Below are 11,500 nucleotides of genomic sequence, written 5' to 3'. Positions count from 1 at the left end.
AAGACTCTCCCTGTCCCAGGATGGTGGGAAGGCAGAGGTGAAAGGACAGGTGCTGCTTTACCTGGCCATGCAAAGCTCAGAAAGAAAGAGTGTGAAGAAAGGTCTCGACCTGAAACGTCACCCGTTCCTTCTCTCCAGAGATGCTGCCTGTCCCGCTGAGTTACTCCAGCATTTTGTGTCTATCTTCGGTTTAAACCAGCATCTGCAGTTCCTTCCCGCACAAGAAAGAGGAGGGGTTTGGAGAGGATGGAAGAGCTATCACGCTAAAGTGTCCAAAGCTCCATCCTGCTCCTCTGTAACCATGTTCTGACTTTCTAAATACAATATCGTCAATCAAACATTGTCGGGCAACATTTCTTTTTTTTTTTTTTTTTAGTTTTAGAGATACAGCGCAGAAACAGGCCCTTCGGCCCACCGGGTCCGCGCCGCCCAGCGATCCTCGCACATTAACACTATCCTACACACACAAGGGACAATTCTTTTTTACATTTGCCCAGCCAATTAACCTACAAACCTGTACGTCTTTGGAGTGTGGGAGGAAACCGAAGATCTCGGAGAAAACCCACGCAGGTCACGGGGAGAACGTACAAACTCCGTACGGACGGCGCCCGTAGTCAGGATCGAACCTGAGTCTCCGGCGCTGCATTCGCTGTAAGGCAGCAAATCTACCGCTGTGCCGCCGTGCCGCCCTTTTGACTTTCTAAATACAATATCGTCAATCAAACATTGTCGGGCAACATTTCTTTTTTGTTTTGTTTTAGTTTTAGAGATACAGCGCGGAAACAGGCCCCTTGGCCCACCGAGTCCGCGCCGCCCAGCGATCCCCGCACATTAACACTGCCCTACACACTAGGGACAATTTATAATTTACACCAAGCCAATTAATCTACAAATCTGTACGCCTTTGGAGTGTGGGAGGAAACTGAAGATCTCAGGGAAATCCCACGGAAGGTCACGGGGAGAACGTACAAACTCCGTACAAACAGCACCGGTAGTCGGGATGGAACCCGGGTCTCCGGCGCTGAAAGGCAGCGACTCTCCCGCCGTGCCACCGTGCTGCCATTCCTTTGCTTCTTTTCTTGAAGGGTGGTGTCACACTTGCAAAATGGCAGCTGCCTCCAATCCTTCCCCACAGACACAGCGTTTCGCATTTCCACTCAACCTTCTCCAGAACTCTGTTGGAAGTGTATAAATGGTGTCTGTTGTCTTTTCCCCAGCGTGGAACTGTCAAATACCAAAGGGCGTAGGTTTAAGGTGAAAGGGGCAATTATAAAGGAGACGTATGTGGCAATTTTCTTTTCACAGGGAGACAGGTAGCTGCCTGGGGAGGGATTAGAAGCAGATATGATAGAATTGCTTAAGAGGCATTTAATGGACACATGAACAGGCAAAGAATGGAGGGGTATGGAGCCTGTGCAGGCAGATTGTTTGAGATTGGCATCACAAACACACCAATATAGAGGGCCTGTTCTCGCCTGGGCAGTTTGCGGCCCGGTGGTATGAACGTTGACTTCTCCAACTTCAGATAGCTCCTCTGTCCCTCCCTTCCCCTCCTCCTTCCCAGATCTCCCTCTATCTTCCTGTCTCCACCTATATCCTTCCTTTGTCCCACCCCCGACATCAGTCTGAAGAAGGGTCTCGACCCGAAACGTCACCCATTCCTTCTCTCCCAAGATGCTGCCTGACCTGCTGAGTTACTCCAGCATTTTGTGAATACACCAATATAGAGGGCCTGTTCCTGTGCTGTGGAGAATTAGTTATGGGGATATAGATGGGGGGATTGGGATCGGTTTTAAGAGTCGTTGAACCATCCAGTGATTTAGTTTAGTTTAGTTTAGAGATGCTGCATGGAAACACATCCTTCGGCCCACCGAGTCCGCACCGACCAGCGATCCCCACACATTAACACTACCCTGCACACACTAGCGACGATTTTACACGTCTGCCAAGCCAATTAACACACACACACACACACTCGGGATAATTTACATTTACACCAAGCCAATTAACCTACAAACCTGTTCGCCTTTGGATTGTGGGAGGAAACCGAAGATCTCGGAGAAAACCCACGCAGGTCACGGGGAGAACGTTACAAACTCCGCGCAGACGGCGCCCGTAGTCGGGATGGAACCCGGGTCTCCGGCGCTGTGAGGCAGCAGCTCAACCGCTGTGCCACCGTGGCTCCTGGTGAGGCTCGTATGGGGCAGAAATCTGACCTCCAGTTGTGACTTTCTTCTGGGGATTTGGCCCGAATGATCATGATCTCGTTCAGCAACAACCAGCGTGGACTTAAGGCAGCCCATGCTGGATTACGGTTCCTCTCCTTCCCCTCCATTGCATGACATTCCCTGCTGGGCCATGCCACGCACCAGGTCGGCAAGGGAGAGCATGGCTGTTCTTCCACGGAGGCAGCACTGGTCATGGGCCATGGGGTCATGGGCCATGGGGTCATGGGCCATGGGGTCATGGGCCATGGGGTCATGAATGATTGAATGACACTTTATTGTCACATGTGACAGGTCACAGTGATATTCTTTGTTTTGCACACCCCAAGGTATGCAAACAGTGGCCATGTAAAGGGCGCCGACAGTTACAAAGCACCCCGCGCCAGGTCCTCCTTTGTTCTCACCCCCACCTCATGGTGGTCCGTCCCACCCCCTGTTGGGTTTAGTTCTGTTTGGTTTAGTTCAAAGACAGAGCGTGGAAACAGGCCCTTCAGCCCACCGAGTCCGCACCGACCAGCGATCCCCGCACATTAACACTATCCGACAGAGTTGCCATGCTGGGGGATTGTTCTACCCCGCCCCCCCAACGCCAGGTCCACCTTCTTTCCAGTGTCACCTGTCCCTTTCAAACACCACACCACTCAGAAGCGGGCCATTCTGCCCTTTGCCCCCCTGGTAGATCCATGAGAGGTCCTGGCCCACTCAACCACCTTCAGCCCCCTTGCCCAGCAGTCTCCCGGCTGTGCCCCAGTTCTCTTTGGAAGAGTGCGGTTGTATCTGATGGGCAGTCTGTCTCAGCACACCATTCTCACGAGCACAAAATTCCTCCCCTGACCTCCCGCTGGTGACCCAGGCAGTGAAAATATTTACTGCTCATGTGCTCAGCTTAAGCGGTTCCTGATGCTGGAATGCTGTGAGCTGGGCCAGGATCTCGGGGATTAGTTGAGGCATGGAGTCAGCACTGGAGCTTTGTTTGATTGGCCTGGTATAGAACGCTCCAGGCCTGGTGTTGAGCGCTCCTAGGTTAGGGCAGCAGAAGGGACCATTCACTAGACAGGTCGCAGCTTTAAGGATGGGGCCTTCCACGGGTCCCAGCCAAGGGTCTGGTCCCTGGGTCACAGTAGGGACCACTCATGGGTGCCCCTGGGTGGCGGGGCAGCAGGTCCTGGGGAAGGGAGCGTTGACTGGTAAAGGGGTCAACCCTAGACTACGATAGGATAGCCCGAGGGTCATCAATGTAGAGAGCAGTCCTGAACTACTATCTACCTCATTGGTGACCCTCGGACTATCCGTGATCAGACCTTGGAGGCTTTACCTTGCACTAAACGTTATTCCCTTATCATGTATCAATACACTGTAAATGGCTGGATTGTAAGCGTGTATTGTCTTTCCGCTGATTGGTTAGCACGCAACACGGTTGGCGCAGCGGTAGCGTTGCTGCCTTACAGCGAATGCAGCGCCGGAGACTCAGGTTCGATCCCGACTACGGGTGCTGTCTGTATGGAGTTTGCACGTTCTCCCCATGACCTGCGAGGGTTTTCTCCGAGATCTCCGGTTTCCTCCCACACTCCAAAGATGTACAGGTTTGTAGGTTAATTGGCTTGGTAAATGTAAAAAAGAATGTTCCCTAGTGTGTGTAGGATAGTGTTAATGTGCGGGGATCGCTGGTCGGCGCGGACCCGGTGGGCCGAAGGGTCTGTTTCCGCGCTGTATCTCTAAATCTAAAAAACTAGACCCACCCCCTACAAGATTCATGACTATGAACTTACAGGCTTTGTAAGGACCTGCGTGGGTTTTCTCCAAGATCTTCGGATTCCTCCCACACTCCAAAGACGTACAGGTTTGTAGGTTAATTGGCTGGGCAAATGTAAACATTGTTTTGGGTAAATGTAAAAATTGTCCCCAGTGGGTGTAGGATAGTGTTAATGTACGGGGATCGCTGGGCGGCGCGGACCCGGTAGCCCAAAGGGCCTGTTTCTGCGCTGTATCTCTAAAATCTAAAATTCTAATATGGCAGGCCGGAGACCCATTCAATCCTGACCACAGGTAGTAGTGTCTGTGTGGAGTTTGCATGTTTCCCTGTGCCTCTGTGGGTTTTCCGGGGGTGCTGTGGTTTCCTACACACCCCAAAGTAGTGTGGATCGATGGGTTAATTAGCCTCTGTAAAACGTGCTCCCCAGTGTGTCGGTGAGTGTACAATCAAGGGCAGCGTTTCACAACCTTTTTGGGGAACCCTTGAAATAATTTTCATGTCTCAGGGAAACCCCTACATAAAAATTATTATATATCTTTATTAATCTCTTTCTTTTTCTTTCACAAACTTGAAAGTCCATAAGGCAGAGAGAAAGAGAGAGAGAGAGACAGAGAGAGAGAGAGAGAGAGAGAGAGAGAGAGAGAGAGAGAGAGAGAGAGAGAGAGAGAGAGAGAGCAACACACATAAACTTTTCATAAACTTCCAAAAACATACGTAAACACAAACTTTTCACAAACTAACAAAAATAAACAAAAACATACTTAAATTTTTCAAGATTCATATAACGTCCCTAAATGATGGGCAAAAAAGACTAAATAACGTTGGTGAGTGAGAGACTGTACCAGCACGCCAGGAAGCTCAGACGGGACTGATGGAGACCATACATGTGTCTGTACTCAAGTGAATCACTTGACGATACACACATCCATCACGTACAGCTCCTGTCCACTGACCACTGACCACTGTCCACTGACCACTGACCACTGACCACTGACCACTGACCACTGAGCAGAACTGCAGGAGGCCAGCCTCGCTGAGGTGGTTGGCCGACCAGGACTGGGCGGTCCGGATCCAAGTGCGCAGGTTTAAGCCTGGACACTGAGACGAGCTCACTCCTGCCGCCCACGTCTAAGGTGAAGGTGACCGTCCCCTTACGCAAAACCCGGAACGGCCCTTCATAGACCCTCTGCAACGGGGAACGATGGGCATCCTTACGCAGAAATACAAACTCGCAGTCTTTCAGGGCAGGCGGTTCGTGCACCATCGGACACCCAATGACGTGAAGTCGGAACCGGGGCCAGGGAACCCACGCGTGCCCGGAGAGATGCTAAGACTGACGGAACTGGAGGCAGCTGGCCGGAGGAGTCCGGTAGCAAATCCCCGGGTACTCGAAGTGGCGAGCCATATACTAGCTCCGTGGACGAAGCACCGAGATCCTGCTTAGGAGCGGTCCGGATGCCCAGAATGACCCAGGGAAGTTGGTCTACCCAGTCCGGGCCTTCTAGCCTCGCACTGAGGGCCGCCTTGAGTTGTCGGTGGAACCTCTCCACAAGCCCATTAGCCTGGGGGTGGTACGCTGTGGTGTGTTGCAACCGGGAACCGTACAGCTCTGCTAGTGTGGCCCAGAGGGTAGAGGTGAACTGTGGCCCCCTGTCGGTGGTAATAACAGCCGGAACCCCGAAACGTGCCACCCAATGGAGGGCCAAGGTCCTGGCACAAGAGGCAGCAGAGGTATCTGACAATGGGAAAGCCTCTGGCCACCGGGTGAACCGATCCACCACCGTGAGCAGATGGGTGTAGCCCCGGGAGGAAGGCAAGGGTCCTACTAAATCCACATGAATATGGAAAAAACGGACCGCTGGGACCTCAAACTCCTGTACCGGGGGCTGGACATGGCGTTGGACTTTAGCGGTCTGGCAGGGAACGCAGGAAAGGCAGAGGTGGAGCGGATGGACGGGTGCGCCAGCCCGTGAATGGCATCGAACACCCGGCGCTGAAGGGATGGCACTACCGGCCTGGGACGGGGAAGGGAAACATCACACCAGACTTTTGTGCCCTCCAGCCCGCAGGCCACCTGAGCCAACTTCAACCCCGAAGTGGTGGACTGGTATACCGAGGCGGTGCCCGCCAGAAGCTGTGCCTCCACAAGCTCCAGGGGATCCACCTCGCAGTCCACCGCTGAAATGGGGGAACAAGCAGGCCTAGACAGGGCATCAGCAACGGCATTAAGCTTACCAGCGACATGACGGACATCGGTGGTAAACTCGGAGATGGCAGTCAGGTGCCGCTGCTGGCGGGCCGACCATGGGTCGGACAATTTGGAAAAAGCAAAAGTTAATGGTTTATGGTCCGTAAAGGCCACAAATGGGCGGCCTTCTAGAAAATACCTGAAGTGACGAACAGCTAAATAGAGAGCCAGAAGCTCTCGGTCAAAGGCGCTATATTTCAGCTCAGCCGAACTCAGTTGCCGGCTGAAAAACGACAAGGGCTGCCAAAGGCCACCCACCTGCTGCTCCAAAACCCCTCCCACCGCCACGTCAGACGCATCAACCGTCAGGGCCGTGGGGGCGGAGGCGCTCGGGTGGACCAACATGGTGGCGTCTGCCAAAGTCGCCTTAGCTGCTGCAAAAGCCGACTCCGCGGCCGGGGACCATATCAACTCTACAGGTTTACCCGCAAGGCACTGGAAGAGCGGGCGCATGACCCACGCAGCTGCCGGGACGAACCTATGGTAGAAGTTAACCATGCCTACGAACTCTTGCAGACCTTTCACTGTGGTGGGCCGCGAAAATGCCCGGATAGCCTCCACCTTCTCGGGCAATAGACAATAGACAATAGACAATAGGTGCAGGAGTAGGCCATTCAGCCCTTCGAGCCAGCACCGCCATTCAATGCGATCATGGCTGATCACTCTCAATCAGTACCCCGTTCCTGCCTTCTCCCCATACCCCCCCACTCCGCTATCCTTAAGAGCTCTATCCAGCTCTCTCTTGAAAGCATCCAACGAACTGGCCTCCACTGCCTTCTGAGGCAGAGAATTCCACACCTTCACCACCCTCTGACTGAAAAGTTCTTCCTCATCTCCGTTCTAAATGGCCTACCCCTTATTCTTAAACTGTGGCCCCTTGTTCTGGACTCCCCCAACATTGGGAACATGTTATCTGCCTCTAATGTGTCCAATCCCCTAATTATCTTATATGTTTCAATAAGATCCCCCCTCATCCTTCTAAATTCCAGTGTATACAAGCCCAATCGCTCCAGCCTTTCAACATACGACAGTCCCGCCATTCCGGGAATTAACCTAGTGAACCTACGCTGCACGCCCTCCATAGCAAGAATATCCTTCCTCAAATTTGGAGACCAAAACTGCACACAGTACTCCAGGTGCGGTCTCACCAGGGCCCGGTACAACTGTAGAAGGACCTCTTTGCTCCTATACTCAACTCCTCTTGTTACGAAGGCCAACATTCCATTGGCTTTCTTCACTGCCTGCTGTACCTGCATGCTTCCTTTCATTGACTGATGCACTAGGACACCCAGATCTCGTTGAACTCCCCCTCCTCCTAACTTGACACCATTCAGATAATAATCTGCCTTTCTATTCTTACTTCCAAAGTGAATAACCTCACACTTACCTACATTAAACTGCATCTGCCATGTATCCGCCCACTCACACAACCTGTCCAAGTCACCCTGCAGCCTTATTGCATCTTCCTCACAATTCACACTACCCCCCAACTTAGTATCATCTGCAAATTTGCTAATGGTACTTTTAATCCCTTCGTCTAAGTCATTAATGTATATCGTAAATAGCTGGGATCCCAGCACCGAACCTTGCGGTACCCCGCTGGTCACCGCCTGCCATTCCGAAAGGGACCCATTTATCCCCACTCTTTGCTTTCTGTCTGGCAAAAGGGTGGCGCCGGCAGGGGTGATTCTGTGCCCTAAGAAATCGAGAGAAGAGAGGCCGAATTGACACTTGGAGGGTTGGATGACGAGCCCGTGTGCCTGGAGCCGCTCGAATACGGCCCGCAAGTGGGCCCAGTGTTCCTGCACTGAGGGGCTGGCGACCAGGATATCATCTAATTAAATGAACACAAAAGGCAAATCCCGGCCCACATGGTCCATCAGTCGCTGGAAAGCCTGTGCCGCGTTCTTTAAACCGAAAGGCATGCGCAACCATTCGAACAACCCGAACGGAGATCAAGTCAGGGGGGCGGGACAAAGGAAGGATATAAGTGGAGACAGGAAGATAGAGGGAGAACTGGGAAGGGGGAGAGGAAGAGAGGGACAGAGGAACTATCTAAAGTTGGAGAAGTCACTGTTCATACTGCTGGGCTGCAAGCTGCCCAGGCGAAATATGAGGTGCTGTTCCTCCAATTTCCGGTGGGACGTCAGAGCCAACCTTCCCTTTCTGAAATCAATGATTAGTTCCTTGGTTTTGGTTGAGAGGTTATGGATATGGCACCACTCAGCCTGATGTTCTATCTGTCTCCTGCAACTTGACTCCTCACCACATGTGATTCGGCCAGCAGCAGTGGTTCATCGACGAATTGGTAGCTGTCTTTGGTGCTGTGCTTAGCCACACAGAGTGTAGAGCAGAGGGCCCAATCCATCAAGATCCTGCTGCAATTTTTAACCATCATCTTCACTCTCTATCACAGCACCCACACCAGTATCATCTGCAAACATACTAATCATGCCTTGTACCGTTCCCATCCATATTATTGACATAGATGACAAACAGCACCGAACCCTGAGGCACACCACTAGTTATAGGCCTCCAGTCTGAAAAACACCCATCCACCCTCACCCTCTGCTCCTTTCATGAAGCCAATTTTCTATCCAGTCAGCTAGCTCTCCTTGGATTCAATGCAATCTAACCTTCCAGAGCAGCCTACCATGCAGAACCTTGTCGAATGCCTTGCTGAAATCCATAGATACAACCCAATAGTTGTGCCCTCATCAACCTTTTTGGTTAGGAAAATAACTGCAGATGCTGGTACAAATCGAAGGTATTTATTCACAAAATGCTGGAGTAATTCAGCGGGTCAGGCAGCATCTCAGGAGAGAGGGAATGGGTGACGTTTCGGGTCGAGACCCTTCTTCGGACTGAAGAAGGGTCTAGACCCAAAACGTCACCCATTCAGACTGAAGAAGGGTCTCGACCCGTAACGTCACCCATTTCACCCTCTCTCCTAGATGCTGCCTGACCTGCTGAATTACTCCAGCATTTTGTGATCCCTTTTTGGTTACATCTTCAAAAAACTCAATCAGATTCGGGAAACACATTCTCCCATGTATAAAACTACACACTGATTATCCCTAATCAGCCCTTGTCTATCTGACTGCATATATATCTTGTCACTCAGAATACTCTCCCGTAACTTTCCAACCACAGATGTTAGACTCACTGGCCTGTAGTTCCCAGGCTTTTCCTTGCAACCCTTCTTGAATAGAAGCACAACATTTGCCAGCCAGCACTTCACGTGCATTTAATGAAGACTCATAAATCTCAACCTGCAATGTTTTCTTTACTACCCCTTCTCTTATTTGTTTGTGTTCTTGTATTGTACAATTTCAAGTCCCAACAATGGTTAGCGCCCCTTATCGAACTTCTCTTTTTTACATTTGGCTGTGGGTTTCTATTTCCATTTTCTTTGCAATTTATTTTGCATTCAACCGACTTTTCGTTACATGATTTGGTTTCGGGAGGGTTGTAAGAAGTTCTTGGGTAACCTATTTTAAACAAAGTGAGCCCCGGGAACAGAGTTAATACTTAGCAGCCAGCGATGATGCCAGTGATATTACAAATCCAGCAATATTAGCCTTGAAATAGTGAGGTTATTTTTGCTACCTTCCAATTTCTGGGATGAATTTGAAGATTTCATAAAGTCTTGGAAATCTTGGAAGCCACTGAGTGGCGCAGCGGTAGAGTTGCTGCCTTACAGCGAATGCAGCGCCGGAGGCCCGGGTTCGATCACGACCACGGGTGCTGTCTGTACGGAGTTTGTACGTTCTCCCCGTGACCTGCGTGGGTTTTCTCCGAGATCTTCGGCTTCCTCCCACACTCCAAAGACGTACAGGTTTGTAGGCTAATTGGTTTTGGTAAATGTAAAAAATTGGCCCTAGTGGGTGTAGGGTAGTGTTAGTGTGCTGGTTTCCACGCTGTATCTCTAAACTAGGGCGGCACGGTAGCGCAGCGGTAGAGTTGCTGCTTTACAGCGAATGCAGCGCCGGAGACTCAGGTTCGATCCTGACTACGGGTGCTGCACTGTAAGGAGTTTGTACGTTCTCCCCGTGACCTGCGTGGGTTTTCTCCGAGATCTTCGGTTTCCTCCCACACTCCAAAGGCGTACAGGTATGTAGGTTAATTGGCTGGGTAAATGTAAAAATTGTCCCTAGTGGGTGTAGGATAGTGTTAATGTGCGGGGATCGCTGGGCGGCACGGACTTGGTGGGCCGAAAAGGCCTGTTTCCGACTGTATATATATGATATGATATATACTGCATCCATTACAGCTATCCAGTGATCAGTGATAATAAGCTGATAGCAATAGGTGCATTCAAGAGAGAGCTAGATAGAGCTCTTAAGGATAGCGGAGTCAGGGGGTATGGGGAGAAGGCAGGAACGGGGTACTGATTGAGAATGATCAGCCATGATCACATTGAATGGCGGTGCTGGCTCGAAGGGCCGAATGGCCTCCTCCTGCACCTATTGTCTATAATACACTTCAGGATAATATGTGACTTGGAAGCTAACAGGCAGGTAGTGGCGTGCCATTGCCTCCAGCTCCTTCCTTGCACCTGCTGTCCATACCCCACTTTTGTCCTTGTTTTCAACCTTTTTCATAGTTGCCAATGCTTCATTTAAAAACTGGAACATTTTCAAAATGTCAACCTTTGTCATTGTTGTCAACCTTTGTCATTGTTGTCAACCTTTGTCATTGTTGTCAACCTTTGTCATTGTTGTCAACCTTTGTCATTGTTGTCAACCTTTGTCATTGTTGTCAACCTTTGTCATTGTTGTCAACCTTTGTCATTGTTGTCAACCTTTGTCATTGTTGTCAACCTTTGTCATTGTTTTCAACCTTTGTCCTTGTTTTCAACCTTTGTCATTGTTTTCAACCTTTGTCCTTGTTTTCAACCTTTTTCTTAGTTGCCATGACTTCATTTCACAACTGGAACATTTTCAAAATTGTCAGCACTTTCCAAATCAGTGGTGGTCTCCAACCTCCTTTCTGAAAGAGTCTCCCTTTCCCCTGACCCTCAGTCTGGAGAAGGGTTGCCTCTCTCCACCGCTCTCTCTTAGTTCTGAGCCAGCTTCTGTTGAACGAGGCCACTACTGGGCTGGTAAACAGCTTCCACCCGTCAAGTTTCACGAACCACTTCCTACGACACCGCCCCGATCAGTGAGAGCCTGTCCCTGAGGAGTGGCTGGTTCTATACGTGTAGCGGGGCCGGGCTACACGCTCCACACACCCACACACCCACACACCCACACACAATGTGCATCGCTCCCT

This window comes from Rhinoraja longicauda, chromosome 10 (assembly GCF_053455715.1).
Source record: "Rhinoraja longicauda isolate Sanriku21f chromosome 10, sRhiLon1.1, whole genome shotgun sequence".
In the NCBI taxonomy this organism is placed as follows: domain Eukaryota; kingdom Metazoa; phylum Chordata; class Chondrichthyes; order Rajiformes; family Arhynchobatidae; genus Rhinoraja; species Rhinoraja longicauda.
Note: the sequence above shows the minus strand (reverse complement) of the source record.